General features: G+C 40.1%; 1 pseudogene; it reads left to right on the top strand.

Moving 5' to 3' along the window:
- The first annotated feature begins 675 nt into the window (after nucleotides 1-675).
- LOC147417566 (uncharacterized) lies at nucleotides 676-1,935 on the top strand (annotated as a pseudogene).
- The last annotated feature ends 5,605 nt before the right edge of the window (nucleotides 1,936-7,540 follow it).

Raw genomic sequence — 7,540 nt, 5'->3', positions numbered from 1 at the left:
GTTTATAGAATTTTCCATGTATATGCATCAACAACAAGCGGTGGAAAGAAGGAAGACTTCAACCACCAAAGCACTGTAATTCATTGTGAAGAGAATTGACCAGTTTGATGGCAAGGACACTACAAAGTATCTACAAGATTATATGAAGGAAATGGAGTTGAATCGAGTGTGCGAGGAAGACATGGTTTAAAGTTTTGAGTAAGTTTGTGTCCCTAAGATCAGAAACTGTATTAGCATTAGGACCAAAACGGCTAGAAAAGGGCCGTGTGTTAATCTAAGGATTAAGAAATAGTCCAATAGTCATTTGACACGTATACAAAAGTAGGGCAGTCTTGTCTCCTCTATCTTCAATTTTGGTGGTCCTATTTTGACGGAGAACGGCTAAATGTCTTGATCTCATAAGGCTGAAAATATTTAGGTGCTTTGGGCGAGTAAGCTCATGAAATTTGCGGCCTAAAGTAATAAAGTCTCATCTTTTATTCTATTTTATATTTCACAAAATCGTTGTCAAAAGATACAAAATCTATGTGAGAAGACTCTAAAAACAAGGCCATTTATGACAAATCACCTACTTTTTTCAAACGTATACCTTTTTCACTTTCCCTCTATTTTGTGAGAGGTTTAAGTCTTTCCATATCTATATTTTCTTTCTTCTTCTCTAATCTCTAAGTTTCCATGGCGTCTTCTGCATGTCGCCCTTCACATAACATAACTTCTTGTGACTTTCATAACATTAGAGAGGATGATCTTTGGAAACCCATATCTTTTCATGTGAATTATTGGGTAGCAATGCTTCCTTCATGCAAAGGTGTACACAGAGTGAAGAGAACTAAACGTGATAAAGTAAAAAACCATTGGAAAGGTTGTGCTCTTTCTTTCAAAGTGATCGACAATGGTTGGTTAGCTATGGTTCAACATGTGTACATGGCCAAGGATATGGTGTTAGACTTGGATGAACATCCCACACTTCATTCTTACTATAAGTTTAAAAAAAACTTCTATTTGATACAATGAATTTTTCATTCTCCCCTTTTTTTCTCATTTTTTGATCCCATTCCAAATATATTTCTTTCAACAGCTGTGGAATGGTAGCCTGTGGAGAGTCAAAGTGGGACATTCAAAGCAATGCATAAAGGGATTGCAGATGCTATGTATGCTAACAAGCCACCTTCTTTTTAAAAAAACAATGGATTTGTTTGTCTATTTTGCAAAATACAAGGTTCCATCACAAGAAGGTGCATATGGAGAACTACATCAGTTACGCGTTTCCACCATAAGTTCACTTGACTGGGAAGCTCCTGATGCATGTACTAGATATCAAGCTTCAAATCCAAGATCAAAAAAGACATCCTTAAAGCTATGTCCGCGGGCAGGATATCAAGAAGGATTAAAGTTCAATGGTTCTTGCCTATACATGTCTTTGTGGCATGTTTCAAAACAATGGACTTGCAGAGGACAAAGACGATGTGGCTTAATAGAAGAATTTCTATGACTAAACTAGATAATGTACTTGGAGACGGATGGAGTACCAAAGAAACTTTCCATATTGGTGATAATACTAGTTGTAGAGTAAGCCCAAATTCTATGTCAATCTCATATCAGCTATGCTGTCAATCATTAGTTATGGGCTATGACTATAGGAGATGGAGAAGAAAATTAGGTAGTTGAGTTCCTCTCAACTCTGAGGAAAATTGTCCAGAGTTTGAACTAAAGGTCACACTCCATCCACACACTGAGCATGGAAGCCTTATAGTAACAACAAATTGGAGACTACAAGATGTTAGAGAATCTCTTGAGTTTCTTGATGAAGCATCTCTTGAGTATAGATTCAAAGTGGATGGAATTGTAGCGAGCACAAGGATGGAGAATTCAAACTCTTGTATCACATGCCTTCCCCCAAAAAGAGTAGTATTTGAGCCACTTGCAAGGACTTGAAAAAACAAGACCATAGAAACAGCCTTCTCTCTCACCCACGTGACCCAAGACTCTAGATATTCATGCAACTGTAACAAATAGTAAAAGAAAATAAAGGACATGAGTACATACGTAGTTAAGAAGTCAAAACAAATCAATGTCACATGAGATACACACTTACAGCGAGTGTAGTCATCCTGCACCTTGACTCAAGATATCTCCATGCATTGGCAAGCACCCTCCATCTAGAAGATGTTGAGTCTGTTTGTAAAGGCACTTTTTGATTGTAGTATTTGAAACCTTCTATATTGTAATCTTTATTTGTGGTACTCAGGTGACCAACGATAAGTTTGGCAGCACTACAAGAAGACATCAATCAAAAAGCTACTAACAGAAAACAATGGGCCATCAAGCATAGATCATACTTCATACTTACAGTTTACTTCTCCCATGGATACTTGACAATGAATTCATAAATATAATATCTTTCTCCAAAAGATTGAAGATAATAAGACTCCAATGTCCTCTACAAAAAAAATAACAATTAGCTAGGAATACCACATAATATTTTAAATTGTTAGGAGTTAAGATTTACCCTTCAACATAGGGGTATATTATGTAATTGCAGGTCAGCATGTCAAAATCTTCAAAAAAACTTGAAAGTCTTCCTTGCTTGTTAAATAGACACTGTGTCACTAGAGGATCAAGTATGGAAATTTGCATAGCTATAGCCTCTGGAAGATCTCTCATAAGACACCTGAAGTCAAAGAAAACACATCCCCCAATGAGACCCTTGTAGGCGCACATGCACTAATAATTAGCAAAGGGGCAACACATACCTGAAACAAATAAAGAGCACAGTATCTCCAAGCTCAATGTTGGGGTTTACAAGCATACTTGTGTCTTGAGGGAATATGTCACAGTACACCTCATCATCCCCACACATGGAGACATCCACAACCATTTGGCCTATAACTTTTTCATAAAGGAGAGAGTTGGATGCTCTTAAAATTTCTGCTTGCTCTATAAGGATAGCATCTTGTGACATCATGTCTTGCTCCCTCTCAACCTCCTTGCCTGCTTTGATATCATGGGCCTTTCTTGTCTCATATTGATGTGTAACATCTTCAATGACAACCCTAAGGTCCTAAGATCCTCACTAGGAATAATCTGAAGAGACTTATCAAAGTTGTACCTCATCCTTGACACAAGCACAAAATATTTTCTCCACAGTGTGACCTTGTGAGAAAATGCAGCTGCAATGTAGCTATCATTCATAAAGTCTATAAGGAAACCCTCAGCAGCCTCCTGAAGGCACATCAAGGCTTGAGATTGCCACCTTATTGAAACAAAGATTTTGATATTCATCATGCTCACAAGTCTATCTGATATCTCTTTGACAACTCTCATGAAGGGTAGCTTTGGAATAAGAAGACAAGTAGGATTCTGTGCTTTCCTTATCTCCCTTAGAGATTTGACTTGATAATTCAATCTCTTCCTAGTAGTAGCCCTCTAGCAAGGCTGTGTAGGTGGTTTCTCTTCTTTCTTCCCAACTAATTCTTCTTGGTTGTCATCATCATTTTTCTCTGAATACTTTGGAGCTTGGTAAACTTTCCTTGTAGTTTGCTTTGTCCTTGCCATTTGATAGTCAAAAAGTGCTTTGTCCTTTGCCACAAAGTTTGCCAAAACAAGGCCCGCGGGAGGTTCAAGAGACTCCTAAAATATCCCGAACAATGCGATAAGAGGTCCTCCCACAGTCTAGAAGATCCTTCTATCACGTCATTAGGGAAGTTGAAGAAATACCACAGGACGCGATAAGAGGTCCTCCCATAGTCTGGAAGTGCTCGCTATCGGGTTGTGCTGGAAGTTGAAGAAATATCGCACGATGCGATAAGAGGTACTCCCAAATTTTGGAAGTGCTCACTATCACGTCGTGCGGGAAGTTGAAAGCAATGCGGCTATTGGAAAGCAAATCCCACTGAACGCGATAGTAGGTATTTTCAAGGGTTGAAACTACCTGCAATTGCGTTGCTCAGGCAGATTAGATGAAATATCACGAAAGGGAATGTGCGGGTTGATGAGTAAAATGCAACATAAGATTAAAGAAGAGATGGTGGAGGATGCTGGAGGTACAAAACAACGCGAATGTGTTGTTTGGGGGAGGTGAAAAATGAACACGTGACATGAGCTTCTTATACATCCGACCATCCGTACAGTGTCCATTGAAATTTTTCCATGTGGCACGTGTGAATGAGTGACACTTGTCAATAACGGTCATTTTTTATCCCTTATATAAGCTTGATCTTGTATTTTTTTGGCGTGTTATTTTTAGTTTGTGTTGCACGATGCAAGAATCCTTAAGCTTAATCTCTTCAAAGCTCTCTAGTTCTCTCATTTCAACTCTATTTTACTGCTCTCTCTCCTTATCCATCATGCTGGTCCTGCGCGACATGAGGGTGGGTGTTTGCAAAGTTTTCCTCAATCCACTATCGCTCCATTTGGGTTTTATTGCCACGTTCTTAACCACCTGCACGACGCGATAGCCGTAGCCATCAGAGTGTGCCTCGTGCCTTTATCGCTGCGTTTGGGTTTTGCTTCCACGGACTAAGCCTCTGCATGAAGTGATAGGAGTATTTAGCAAGATCTTGCTCGTGCGTCTATCGCTCCATTTTGGTCTTGCTTCCTTGCCTTGAACCAAATCATGAGTGAAGGTCGTGAAGAGATTTTAAAGGAGAGCCCAAGTGAGAAGCTCTTGGTTGCTGTCATGGATGGTGGTGACATGGAAGTATCCACCAAGGCATATGAAATATTCAATCCTTTGTTTGTGTAAGGTCTCCGACCCCGATCAAAAAGAGCACCCTTGTACCATGAAATGAACATAATGGAAAACGTTACTATTTTAGCAGTTTTCCAAATTCTGTCAGTGCCATGATGTTTAGAATGTTTTAAAGCTTTGAAATGTGAATTAAAATAATTTTTGTAAAAAATTTCCAAAAATAGTAAGTTTTTGATCACCCGACGCATCCAATTTTGATCGTCTCGAAAAACTGTACCCGTACCTCGAATTTGAAAAAATGCGTTTTCTGACCCCGAGGGCTGCTAAATATGGCAGGTACTCGGACCAGTACACCTTAGTTAGAGCTTAGTATAGCAATTTACGGCATTAAAATCTGACTCGTATGACCCGTTTTAGCCAAAAATCGATTTTTCCAAAAATTGAACGAGGAGGCATCGGAGCCCGAGGCTGTGTGGGAGCAGGCTCCAGGCCACTCTGGGTCAGCTTTAGCAGCTAGGGGGCGCCTTTTGTCCTTGTGGGAGTCTTGGGAGATTTTCCAAACTTACAACTAAGTGCGAGAGCGAGTTAACGAAGCCAACTGGACACTTGGTGGGTAGGAGACTGGACTTGCCATGCTTAACTGGAGTAGCTCCCAGATGCAAATAGCAATCAGAGTCGATTTTCAGCTTGAGGAGGCCTATTTAAAGGTGTGCTCACACACACACACACACACATGCTCACACACACACCCAGTACACACACACATACCTACACACACCTTGGGGAGGTGCTACCGGTACACACATAGTTTTTGAGAAGAAGCAAGGAGGGAGGTGCTGCGGAAATTCTCATCTTGAGGATTCATTCGATCAGAAAAATCAAAGGATTCTCAACCCCTAATCACGGTAATTATGGTTTAATTCCGGCTCTTCTTAATTCTCATCATTATTCTCCCAAATTCTTCGTCTACTATGCCTATTTTTAGCTATAATTCCCAATAGCTGCTCTCTAAGTTTACATAGCTATACTCCATTACATAATCATCATTCAATTAGCTAATTTATTCAGCCATTCATCATTCTTAATCAATGATTAATGCATGATTAGAAAAGATTCTTTCTCTAGGTAGCATAGTTAATAAATTGTCAGCAATAATGAAGATTTGATGAAATTCATTCTTTTACCATTCAATAGTATTGTACTTAAATTAGACTCAATATTCTCTCACATTAACATATGATTAAGGCTAAAATAAAACCATCATTACGCCAATAAGAAGAGAATTTTCTATCACACATGCCTGCGGTAATTCTGTATCTTCAATCGCACTGGGAAAGTGATTGAGCTTGCTTACTTCATCTCTCTTGTAAATCAATTAGTAAAATTCTGAACTTCTTAATCATTTAAGCCAAGTGATTAACTTTAGAGCCAGTTCCCATAGGGCAAGTAAAGAACTACCCATAAAATTGCTAGGTGTCGAAGGAAAAATCTAATCTCTTACATAAGGAGGATTCTTTAACGATTCTAATCTGCCATTCGGTTTGTTATGATGTTCTCGGTCTTTAGCTTGTTCCTTCAAGTTTATCATTTAAAGTAGTGAGTAAAATGGCCCCGGTTAAGAGAACTCGCTTCGGTGGTGTCCACGACCGCGAGGCGGGAACGAGCAATGTGAATGGAAAGGGGAGAGCTCCCATGGACGAACAAGCACCGGCCATCTCACGGGCCATCGGCGAAGAAATGAAAGAGGTAGGTCACAATTTTATTCAAGTCGTTTAAAATAACATTGCACACGTTTAGCTAGGAATGAACATATCCCTATACATGTTGAAGAAATCCAACGAAAACCTCGGCATTGAATTGATTTGTACATTAAAGTCTAAAGTAGGAAAGATATGATTGATAAGTATGCTGTTTGCAATAGGAAAGAATGTCTGCTAGGAAAAATTTAGCTCGACATTGTCATTCTATTTCCAATGTTGAATCAGTCCTGATCCCCCTATTGATCACAGGGGGCACAGTTCCTCGTTAAGGGATCTTGAATACCCACGACTTGCTTTCTATGTGGTGGATACCCACGACTTGCTTTCTATGCGGTGGGAGTGTCCATGTCATGCTTTCTATGTGGTGGACATACCTAGTTGTATGGGCAACTAGGCGACAACGGGAGGAGTAAACTCTCGCTGGAGGGGGGATGTTGTACCTCCAGAACATTGGAATTTTAATGAATAAGTTTGAGTAGAATTTTTACAAGAATACTGTCTTGGTGCCGCTTTGCAATACTGGTTGAAGGGCTGTCTTAATGAACATTGTGATTCGGAATTTAATCAAGGAATGTTTATGTTGAACAATCATTGTGGTATTAATTAGGACACACAAGGAAGTGTGAGTGTGGGGGTGGAAAGTGGGGGCTTGGCTCAGGTTGCCAATGCCTATGAGAAGGGTGGTCCCGATTGGTCGGGAACTCTCTATCCCCATATTGTTAAAATTGATACTGGTAATACTCATTGCCCCTAGAGCGGCGAAGTCTCAAGTGTATGTGCCTCTGAAACATGGGGAAAAAGGCACTCGAGATTTCTCCCCTCTTGGAAGGTGAGTCTTAGGATCGCTAGATAGTTTAAGTACGCTTCTCCTGCGAGGTGGAGCTAGATCTCATTGCTAGTAGGCTCAAACTCGACTCACTTTGTGATGAGAGATCGTCCGCTAGCTGAACCCTGAACCACTTTGTTTGCTTTCGCTATAGATCTAATGGCCACCAGGTTCACACATCAGATCTGCTGATTGATACGACGGGGTGGGGATCCTACACCTGCTATCAGAGCCTAGGTTAGGCTGAAAAATAAAGTCGTATTG

This window comes from Adiantum capillus-veneris, chromosome 30 (genome assembly GCF_014529385.1).
Source record: "Adiantum capillus-veneris isolate H3 chromosome 30, ASM1452938v2, whole genome shotgun sequence".
Lineage (NCBI taxonomy): Eukaryota > Viridiplantae > Streptophyta > Polypodiopsida > Polypodiales > Pteridaceae > Adiantum > Adiantum capillus-veneris.
The sequence above is the reverse complement of the archived record's forward strand: the minus strand, read 5'-3'. Positions and strand labels throughout refer to the sequence as shown.